The sequence below is a fragment of the Magnolia sinica genome, chromosome 10 (genome assembly GCF_029962835.1).
Source record: "Magnolia sinica isolate HGM2019 chromosome 10, MsV1, whole genome shotgun sequence".
Classification (NCBI taxonomy): domain Eukaryota; kingdom Viridiplantae; phylum Streptophyta; class Magnoliopsida; order Magnoliales; family Magnoliaceae; genus Magnolia; species Magnolia sinica.
In genome coordinates, this window is record NC_080582.1 from 46,073,595 (window position 1) to 46,086,163 (window position 12,569).

Consider the following 12,569-nt stretch of genomic DNA (forward strand, 5'->3'; position numbering starts at 1 on the left):
CTTTAATTGTCAAATTTTATAGTGCCAAAACCACAATCTGTGTCTTGTGTAGCATATTGATTTACATGTATAAGGACAAAGCTTCAAGACAAGACCAAGATCTACTTCAAAGATTTTCAAGATCAAGTACATTGTTCATACCTTTAAGCTTCAAAGCTTAATGTCTTAGAGTGACATCGAAAGACAAGTGATCGTTCTTACTCAAGACTCAAGATGAAGTACAACTCAAGTACGATAAAATCAAGCTTCAAAAGATCACAAGTTCAAGCTTCATTATGTGACGCGATATCAAGCTTCAAGAACTTCAAAGATCATCTTTCATCTGATGAAAAGAAGGTTCAATGTTCATACTTCATGTTTAAGGTATGAAAGACCTTAGATTGACCTTAGGGTAGGTCATTTTGGATACATAATTCAAATCGAATCAATTTATAAGTGTTTGGACTATTCTTAGACTAGTCCTGGACTCTATTTGACTAGTCCTAGCACTGGCTCGACCAGTCCAAGAAATTTCAAGACCAGTCCTAAGTTTGTTATAAATTTTCAGAATTTTTTGGTAAGCTATGACCAGTCCTAGACACTGCTCGACCGGTCATGTGAACAGTGCACGACTCATCCTTGACCAGTCCTGCAGCTACGACTCGAACTCTAACAACTATTTCAGGCTCCACACGACCAGTCGTGGAGACCTGTCGAAGGTGCGACTTCTTCACTTCTAAATAGAACATGATTTTCAGAGTTTGATATTCAATTCAAGTAAAATCAAGGCATCACTCTGAGAGATAAGTTTGTAAACTTCTTAAGCTATATTGTGCTCATGTAATATTCTCTTTTATTAGCTTTTTATATTTGATTTTGTATTCTACATTCCAATCTGATTTGAAAGAGGAATTGAGGTATTCCTACTTCTTGGAATCAAAATCAAATAAAGCTAACCCAACTTGATTTAATTTAAAATCAATTTCGAATCTAGAAACATTTAAATTGTGAGTGTGGACATTGAAATTCTATTCAAACTTCTACTCCAATTTGGTTCTTCCGGGCTGCAACAAAAGGAGAATATCCAGGTATTTTACATTTGTGTAAATCTTTTATTTTTGGTTTGTTTTGAGATTAAGCCAGAAAAATCTCATTGTGTTGGTTATCTAAGGAGAGCCAGAAAACTCAGAGAGTGGGGTTTTTGAATTGTGTAAGCCCATTTGAAAGACACAATTGTGAGGGTTATGGTGAACCTGAGAAAAACCTATTTTGATAGTGAACACTAATATCCACTATGTGAGGATATTAGGAGTGGAGTAGCTATGTGGCCATTGTTTAATAGTTGCTATAATTCTTTGTGTTTGGATATATGATTTATTTTCTATATCTTTTATCATTCAAGTCTGTGGGATGTATTTGTGGATGTGAATGTTGTAATCGTTTACATTTCAAGAATTGTGGTGAATGTTGTAATAGCTTATATTTCCTTTCAAGCTATTTCTTTTTATTCCTCTTCAGTTTGAGTTATTGATACTCATATCGTTCTAGTAAGGTTGTCCTGCCATAAACCCTTAGTTTTTATGGTGCAAGGTTGTCCTTAGAACATCATTTGTATCAAGTTCTCAATACTAGAATGTTGAGGTTTCTTTACTTTTTCGTATTGTGGATTGTTTATAGTGTTATCTTTCATTTGATTGATTTAATTCCACTATTATTATTTAAATTTGGCATAGTCCTATTCACCCCCCCCCCCCCCCCCCCCTCTAGGACATATAGCTTGGCCTTTTCACTCACTACCCGCCTGACTAGTAGTCTGCCAATACCTACCTAGCACGTCGATAGCGGACCCATTTACGAGCTAGTCAAACTCATCCTAGCTTACAACCCCCTCACTTGGGCGGATAAGGTCACACCCCCTTCACAACCGACCAAGACACAGTGGGAGACACCGCCTACTGGTATTCAGCACTCGGGAGCTCATGTATTCACTCAGTCTAGATGTTGGAGCATCCCCTGGCCATGGGGGTTTAGGGGCATTCACCCACGGACATCGAACGTAGCCATATGTTGAGTCCCAATATTTTCAGTGTCCCATCTGGCCATCCACGATATGCCTGTGAAGGCCACAGCCCGGATGTCACTAGGGCGTAAAGTGATCATACATAAAATGCAATATGCATGGGTCATACCATCCAGTCATGCATCGAACCTGCGTGATCATGTGGGGCAACTCCATCTCACAAGGAGTCCCCCTGAACATCTCAGCCCAATGGCATATGCTATGATCAATCATTCCTCATAATAGTCATACAAATTATGCGTATGGGCATGTATCATGATGTAATACTAAGCATGTTCTTAGTGTGTCCTACTAGACTAAGTACACTAACATGATTATCAGATGTAGCAGACAATAACCGGCCCTAACCTGTATATCACATACAAAGAGTAGGAGCGGAACGATACGCCCCACTAGGCATGAAGCAGTCTATGTGGTATGGCCCATGTTAGACTATCCTAACCTTCTCAAGGCACTAATACATCATATATCCTAAAGCGGGGTCCACTGAAAGGACGATGGATCTAACCCACGAATCCAAATAAGCTTCAATAGTGGATATATCAAATCTGATACCACATATTCTTCTGTCTACGGCAAGGGGTGATGATGCACTCTCCTACAAACAATGGATGGCTTAGGTGACACACTAACATTAAGGACGGGCCTCACACTCGTCCAAAAAGGTAAATGGACAGTGTGGATGACACATCATGACATCGATATCCTAGCAACTGATTCCAAAGGTAGGACACATCACATGAGGTGAGTCAAGCGGGTATACAACAAGGTGAGTTAAGAGGACGAGCTTAAGTACAATAAATGGGCTTCCTCATCCCCTCTATCATGTAATAATTAGGCTTTCCTCTAGGTGCCCGATATGAATATAAGGTGGGTTTTGGTGGGGTCCATACATCTAGGACTATATGTCCTTCCAAATGATCTGGGTAGCCCATTCAACATCTAAGTGGGCCTCAGGTTTGGTCTCTAAACTTGGGGAAACACATGTATCTATGTGGGCCACATTTCCTATGGGAGGCCCGGTATGAACACAAGATGGGCTCCAAGGTCTAGGTAGTCCTACAGGGTATGGTGGAAATCATCATTATTAATGGGGGCCCAACGGTTTGGGATAGCCCACAAGGTAAGGTGGAAACCGCTACAACAATGTAGGCCCAACGGTTTGGGTTAGCCCAATAAAGGTAGGTGGTTATCTCTACATCAATGGGAGCCCAATGATTTGGGTTAACCCAACAAGAAGGACGGGTATCACTAACATCAATGGGGGCCCAATGATCTGGGTTAGCCTAGTAGGGGGAGATGGGTATCATCAATGGGGGACCAATGGATTTGGAATAGCCCAATAAGGGAAGGTGTTTATCTCTACATCAATGGGGCCCAATGTTTTGGGTTAACCCAACAAGATAAGGGCGGAAATAGGCTAAACAATGGGCCCTAGGGTGGTTTACAATGATGGACTTCTAACCATTATTGCTCCTAATGTGCGGCCCATTTGGGATTGGAATCTAACTCACAATGGGACCAAGGCCCTAGTACTATCTGGAAAAATGGATGGACAACGTGCGTATCATATACATCAAGGTGGGCCTTACAAGGCAGCCCCCAACATGGTGGGCGTTATGCGTATAACACATACATCATGGTGGGCCTGCATAAGGCGCCCATGGCCCTAAGAATGGATGAACCACATGTATATAGCACACATATCATGGCGGGCCATATAAGGCAGCCCATGGTTGGGCACATACATAAGGTGGGCCTCTTAAGACAATGGGGCCCACTGCCTTAAGAAAAAAGAATGGACATGGTGTATATAATACACACATCATGGTGATCCGTACAATGCAATGGGGCCCACAGTCCTGGAAAAATGGCTGAACAATGTGTGTATAATACACACATCATGTTGGGGCCTGACACTTAAAATTAAGTCAATTTGTGGCTTGTGTGGGCTACACCATGCACAATAGTTGAGAGGTTTACCCTCCATTAAAACATTCACAATCATTTGTGGGGCCCACCAAGCTGTGGTTCACAAATCCAGCCCACCCAATATGTGTGGCCCACTTAGTTAAGGGATCATGCCAAGTTTCAGATGCATTCAAATTTTAGGTGGGTCCCAGTAAATACTTTTATATGTTTTAGCAGGCCTTCACATGATTATAGATGGTGTGGGCCACTTGAGTTCCGTGTATGGCCGATTTTTGGGATAACCTTGTATTTAAAGGGGACCCATCAGATGCACGATGTTGATGTTCAACATACATCATGGTGGGGTTGGTGGTGGGACCCACGGACCCGGCCTCTATTCCAAGCAGCAAGACACTAGCAACAACAGCGTCTAGCTATTATATATATATATATATATATATATATATATATATATATCTATATAGACACACACATTTGTGGATTTCTAAGGTGGGGCACACATCATGACGATCTACTCTGTCTATTAGGTTCCTGGGCTCGTGACAGATATAATGAGCCCAATATTCAATATATTTCGGTGCATAGAAACATCACAGCGGGCCCTAACAGTTTATATCCTTAAAACTACTGTTTTCTACAATGTGGCCTGCCAAAGACTCGGTTCGGTTTCATTTTTCGGCTCAACGCCTAAAATAAGCTAGGAAATTGGATGAATGGTGTAGATATAATAGACATCAATATGAGGTCCAGTGAGTATGGCCCACCAGATTTAAATCAAACTGATATTTATGTTTTTACTGCGTCCAGGCCTGCTGGATGGCCAGGACAACAGCCTGTCCTGGCTGCTCACGGCCCACCTGGCCCTGCTGGTGAGCACTGATGGACGGTGTGTATACAACACCTATACACCATGATGGGGTCCAAGTGGGGTCCACACGGCTAGTTGATCAAGCCAGTATTTGTATTTTCCCCACCATCCTGGCTAGCCCAAAAAAAAGGCTAGGTTACCCTGGACGGTCCAACAAGGCTGTCCCACTTGTGGACAGCGTGGATCCCATATACACATCAATGGTGAGCCATCAAACCAGGGAAAGAGAGAGAGAGAGAGAGAGAGAGAGAGAGAGAGAGAGAGAACGTGTGGAGGGGAGGGGCTCCACCACTATGAGCCCTCCCTTTACATGACACAAAGCATACATCAAATGGGTCCCACCACATGTGGGCCCTCAAATCATCAAAATTAATGGTGGACGTCCCTTTCCCACCAACAAATTACAAGGTCTAGATGAGCTTCTTACAACCAAAATAAACATCATGGTGGGGTCCATGGAGAATGGCCCCATCATTGAATTCATATATGCATCATGGTGGGCCATTGGCCACGCCTAGGGCCCAAAATGAGGCCCCTACCATCAACTGGTAGGCCCCACTTGTCCCATAAACTACATCATCATCTAAACCTAAGGTTCACCCACCGATTGGATCTTCTTCTTGGTTCCTTGAGATGCTTAGTTCCTAGGCTTCTACTTTGATGGAGGATGATGAAGATTGAAGGGCTAGGATGAGAGATTCGGGGTAGTAAGTGGGCCACACACTTGGCTTCTTCTCTCCTTGGAATGCTTAGATGTTGGCTCTCTCTTGGGTTGCTTTGAATGGATGGAGAAAATGAGAGAGAAAGGGGATGGGATGGAGTGATGGGTGGAGTGACATGAGAGTTAACTTTGGTTAAGAGGGGATGGGTTGCTTGTCTTGTGGAGAAAGAAAGCATGGGTTTGTGATGGGATGTGTACTTGACTAGTGATGTGAAAGATGGGTAGAGATTCTTTCGTAATTAGCAACGCGCGGCATTTCCTCGAGATATATGCAGTCTCATAGCTCCTAGACTGTGTATCGCATTGGTGCGTGAGACGTGGTGTTAGAACCACTGTGACAGTGTGGTTGCTAAGGTACAAGTCTCAAGTTGAGTCGACTCAAATCTACAAGATGCAACTTAGGGTCGCACGCAAATACTGACTACAGGTTGCGGGTTACTAGAATTTGACGGGGAGGATCGCGGAAGTCTATGGATGTCTTTGAAATTAAGCTTTCAAACTAGCAAGAGACAATGAAAAAATACAGCATTCACCATAAATAATGAAATAAATATAATATTCACCACACATGCACAAAGGGGTTATAGTGGGTCGGTGCTTAAACCCACACCTACTCCACTCCCAAAATTACTACCCTCGTAATTTTGGCTTTCACTATTTTAAGGTTTTCACAAGTTCACCTTAACAACCTCTTACAGTTCTTATAATTTTCACGGGATATCACAATACAACCCCCTTTTGTAGTTTTCACGAGCTATCTCAGAAAAACCCGAATAAAAGAACAATAAATGACAATTGTACTTATCTTCAAATGACGATTCGAAGATGTAGTCGAAGCTTAAAGCATCGATCTTCATTCTTAAGTGTTAAAGAGGCATTATATGCTTAACCAGAAAGCATATAGGGATTTAATGTATTTCAAGGAATATAAACCCTAATGCTGCAGATTCAATTCTCTGTTTCGCAAGTAGACTATAGATTACTCTTTAATTGCATTTAAGAGTAACTTAAGAAAGGGAATCGAATAAGCTAAATAAAGATAATAATTACCACACGGATAGCTTGAAGAAGACCTAAGCTTCTCTCTTACCTGCAGAAGGTTTTTTGAGTGAATTTCGTTGTAGAAATGAATGAGAGAATATCCCTATTTATAGCCAAGGAATTTTAAAATTCGGTTAGCCTAACATTAAGTTGGCTGGCTAGATTCCAACAAATCCGTTCCAACAACTATCGGATTCCATAAGATAAGATTTTTTTTAAAAATAAAAATAAAAATCGGATGGCCCAAGCTAAAATTCAGCTAGCCGAATTCCCTCGAAAATTTGGGAATACTTTGTTAGAAACTGACCCGAACTTTCTTCGGGCTGGCCGAACTTCAAGTTAGGCTGGCTGAATTTGTAGTAGATTTATTTAATTTTCAAATTTGAAAACTTGGACGAAACTGAAGTTAGGTTAGCCGAAGTAAGTTGGGTTGGCTAAACCTAAAGTTAGGCTGGCCAAACTTCAATGAACATACATTGTAGTTTACCCATTTAAAACATTTTTCGAAAGCACCTAACCTAAGGTCTTTCTAGGGTCATTCCACCTACTAGTTGGCGTATACAGAGACCTTTAATATTGAAATCGAGCGATGTTGTTTAAGTCTTAAGATGTTGAGCCGATCTTGAGGCGATCTTCACGAGATGCCGTAGACGACTGAATTGTACTTGCGATCTGACCAGTATCTTTGTCTACGAAATTTGACAACTTATGTGTGCTACAAATATAAGCACTTACACAATTTAATCTTGATTAATACATAAATATATGAATACAATCAGCCTAGAGATGCACATCCAACTGAACAAATGAATGGCTCTTTTAAATAGTTGGCCCATTCTTGCAAGAGAACGAGTCTTTCAAACAGTCGATATATTCCAAATGAAAAAAAGGGTTGTTCGAATAGTACATTGGTCTTCGAAACAATTAACCAAGCACTCGATAACTCTCTTATGCCATATATGCATGATAAACTCATCCTTTATTAGTCTAGTTTACAATCAACACACCATAGAAGCTCAAAGGTCACTATGGGGGTCATCACCCAGCATAGGCCGATAGTTCGGGCATAGTGTCCCATATCGCCATCCCCGACTCATGAGACTTTATCGAATAGAATTAAAATATACCCGAAAGGTTACAAGTAGTGAGTTTAATATAATGAAATTAGGATATTGTATTTATATAAATCTCTACAATTAGTGGCCACTCATGATCCAACATGTAGACATTACCATCACAAGTCCGGTTATAATTCCAACAAAAAGAATGTCACGCCCCAAAATCCAACACCTGGGTATATCCGACCCAATTTCGTACCTGAAAAAATGACTTATGTTTTGTATGTTTACATTTCACGATCCACGTATATATTGACAAAATGATTCTCATTCATAAAATATAACCATTCAAAAATTAAATAATCAAACATTTTTTTAGAGAATAATAAAATATCCATGTTTCAACTATTCAAGATTATCACTAAACACATGTCATCACCATACTATCATACTCTACTTAATATTCATTACAACTTATTTAGAAAATGCTAAAGAACTGAAAAATAAATCTAAACATAAAACAAACCTCTTTATGCTCCTCTATGAGATCCCGATCCTGAAATTTTAAAATTCCAATAGGGTAAGCTGTGAAGCCTAGTGAGTAATCTCAACATAGGTTTCAAAATAACCTCATATAATCTGAATAAAATGTATTAAAAGATACAATACCTATTTAGGTAAAGCAACAGATAAGGATATTAATAAACAAGAATTTTCAATGTAAATTTAAAGAAAAATGAATGAATGAAATCAACATATGCTATACTCCATAATAACAAGTGCGGTTTATTCTTTTTAACACCAGGGTTAGTTTACACTGGTTGGCCAACACCCGTGCCAATATAACACCTGTCATGGCAATGGAAACCTCTTACGTGACATGCTCACCCATCCAAAGGGCACTTGGTGTGGGACCCATTTATACATTAGTTAGTCAAACTACTACCCTACCGAACCTGACAGCAAGAGCCTTTTGCAATCCTGATATGCTCACCCACCCAAAGGGTATGGTAAAGGTTCCAATAGGTACCAATTGGATTTCTGGGACTTTCAACCCAAGGGTCTTGATCGTCTTACCTATTTATGTTTTAGGGATTTTCAACCTAGAGGACTTGATTGCCCCACCTATTTTTTGGTGTTCCAAAAACTATTATGGTCATGCATGATTTGAGTATTACATTAACCAAATATTTCTAAAAATCTGTAATGATCGCTATTCCTCAGTTGAATATATGATGTAAATAATTTATCAAACCAAAAATAAAATTTTAAATTAATATAAACTATACATACACGATCAAAGTTCTACATAGAAAAATAAACATGCAGCATAATCTATTACATTTGAAAATCTTGAAAATTATATATAAACTCGAGATTTCTACAATAATTTTTAATAAAAATTAAAATTCTAAAAAAATGAATTATTAGTACAGGATTAATAATAAACAAAACTTTAAAGTCAAATTAAGGCATGATAAAATATCAACAACCGAGGCAAAATAAATAAATAAACGAAATATTAAAAAGCATGATAAGTAATTTATTCTTTATTATTTATTTGTAAATAATTTGTGCATGAAAAGGAAAGAAAAATGGAATATATATATATATATATATATATATATATATATATATATATATATATATATATATATATCTATATTATATTAATAAATGATGATGGTGGGCCACTCTTATGTGGGAAAAAAATGGTAACGGACATATTTTAATGCTTGAAGCAGATGGACAATGAGGATCATCGATCACATCTCTCTTTCTTTCTCTCCTGCTTGAGAGTGGGATGTCACTTACGTCTCCCCCTTCTCTTTTATATTATAAGGTGGGTCCCACTTTATGTTAATGAATGGGAGGTTTCACATGTGATTTTTCATCTTCATGTGTTTTTTATTGTTTTTCTTTGCTTGAGAAAACGCAAGTGTGTTATGGATTTCATATACTTTGAAAATTATCCAAAGTTTGGTATGGACCGTATATTTGATATGACATATGACCCCTCACGCTAAAACTAAACCGGTAAGGTTTTACGATTTTCGAAGTTGTATGATGGGTACCGTGGGTTCGGTGATTGATTGAATAGATAAGCCGATCTATGGTAATTACAAAAAATGAATGATGAGCAGTTGAATGATTTTGTAAATGAGAAGTGTATGGTCCACTAGGTTCCTTGACAGGTGACAAAGTTTGTGTACAGATGGTTTCATAGATGGTTTCAAGTATAAGAGGTTGTTGTGTGATGTGTAGGGTGAAATCATATATATAAGTGTACACAGATTCTTTCAAAATTTTAAAAAAAAAAAAAAATCGGAACTAACTTTCTAAGCCTAGATCACCATTGATCTGTGGGTCTCATTGTCTCATAAGAGATATTTTCTCAGAATCAACCAATAAGAGTGTTAGGCATAATAAGATCTTCATGATGAACCATTAATGTTAGTTTTTAGATGGACCACTTAAGAGTTATGATCCATATTTGCAATGGATGGTGAGATGATGGATCTAAGTGTAGAAATTAAGGGATTTGGTTTAATTTAGGTGAATAGCTCTTGATGTAAGTTCAGATATAAATGGGTATGTGCAAACAAGGTTTTAAGAATAATCTATGTGCATGGGCATCCACACCCTTGGATGTTTTGGATCGATGATGGACCTCACATTTTGAAGAATTAACTTAAATGAACAAGTACCCAATTAAGGGTTTCTAAGCACTATGTAGTGATGAACTCAGTTTTGTAATTGGGTCATCGATCATGGGTGATCTCTACTGTCAGATTTCGATAAGGACCCACTAGATGGACCTTTTTGGAAAAGAAAATAGATGATTGAAATTCTCATATAGCCATTTACAAAATGTCCAGACGGTTTTTTGATAGGGCCTCTAGAAAGTAGTTTTTTAGAAAGGTCTGTACACGTAGGTATTTATACTACGATTACTTGGTGCCCAAATTGATCAAGTTGCAATTGTTAGAATATTAATTCACTGGTATGGTTTTTATAGAAAAATATAAGAATCATAATAGTCATGTCGAACTACTAGTTCGGGTCCCAAAAATGGGTGGATCTGATCATACGACGTTTTGTTTGGTATGATGGAGATGTCAAAAAATTCTATAGACAGAATGTAATATATATCTAGTGATTTCAAGGTAAATGTACGGAGGGTTTTACAATTGGGAAAAATATTTAAAAGATATGTCATTTTTAACATATGCAATTTAAATCATAATTATGATCTTTGAAGTTGGTCCTGTGATATGTATGATCACGTTTAATGAAATCTAACCCGATAAGAATCTTAGTTATTATGAAAATTATATCATAATTTGAAAGTTGAGAATTCGAGTAAGTGTACTTATTCAATTTTGGCCCTTGATTTATATACACACACACACACACACACACACACACACACACATATTTATATATATATATATAATATTTAAGATTGGAAAATGTAAATAGGTGGTTAGGTTCCTTAAATTATAAATAAGTGTACGGATAGTTTCCAATTGAATGAGTGATTAAAAAAGTTATAAGGGATGTATGACAATGTGATGTAGGGTTCACCCAAGGAAAGTGTTCTCCTATCATAGTTACTAGTATCAAGTTATAATATTTATAGGAGAATTTTTTTTTAATTTGAAAAAAAAAATTATACCACCAAAATTTACTAGGATATTACAAAGAATCCTCCCAACAAGCCACATTGACACCAAGTCCATCCAAGGACACAATAAAAGATTACAAATCACAAGCCATAATGCACAAATAATCCACAGGATGGTAAGTATTATTCTATTCACAACTGGCCACTAGTTCACTAGTTCGTGGAACCTCTAATGAACATATCCATCCACAATCTATTATTATATTTCTCACACAACCCATTAAAGCAAACAAATGTCAAACCAAGTCACAAATAATTCAACCCTCCAGATACAAATACACATCACTTCCATCAACTTCCAAGTGTATAAACAATATGTAAATAAGATATTCTACTTAACTAGATTAGAGAGACAATATAATATAAGGTATGTCAATTCTCTAAGGTACACAATCATTCAAGTCATATTTTAAAACATGTATAGAGTTAAATGAAACTAGATCATTCATATAAACTAGACTTGAGAAATAAGTCAACTATGGAAGATAAATGAAAGTATACTAAAATAACTATTATAATGAAGGAAAGCTTGAAGGGTGATCCTCACCTCTACGTAGAGATCCAAAGATTCCAAGTGTACAAATGGAAAATTCCAATCCCTACAATTAAATAAGTGCTTCAGAGATAATAAACTTTAAATAAAACTCTAATTGGGATATCCACGGAGGTTCAAGAGGTACATACCTTAAATGAGTTGATTTCTAACACAACTCAGCCTAATTACAAAATCCCAAGGTGGTGTTTTGAATTTATAATTCCTACATCCCACATGAGGATTAAAAAAAAAATAAGATTATTTTAATGCAAAATAGGATTAGAAACTAAACTTACCTTGTTAAACTAGTTTAAATCGACTTGGTTTGCTTGTCTTGACATAAACTAACTCAACCCGATCCTCACTCAGTCATAACCTAATGAAAATTAGAATACTACACAAATTTGACCAGATCAAGACTAGATTTAGACCAAGGTTCTTTAGATGCTAGTTCAGTGGGTCACCACATAGTTGACTTGAACTAGACACAAACTCAGGACTAAACCGAGCTATCTCCCAACAATAGCTCCTCATGCTAGATTGGGTTTAGCTCAACCCGAATAGACTATGCCTCGACTCAAAAGAGACACTAACAAACCAAGTCAAACCCAACTCAACAGCCCCCCTTCACTCTCTCCTTCTCCTTCTTCTTTCCTTTCTTCTGCTT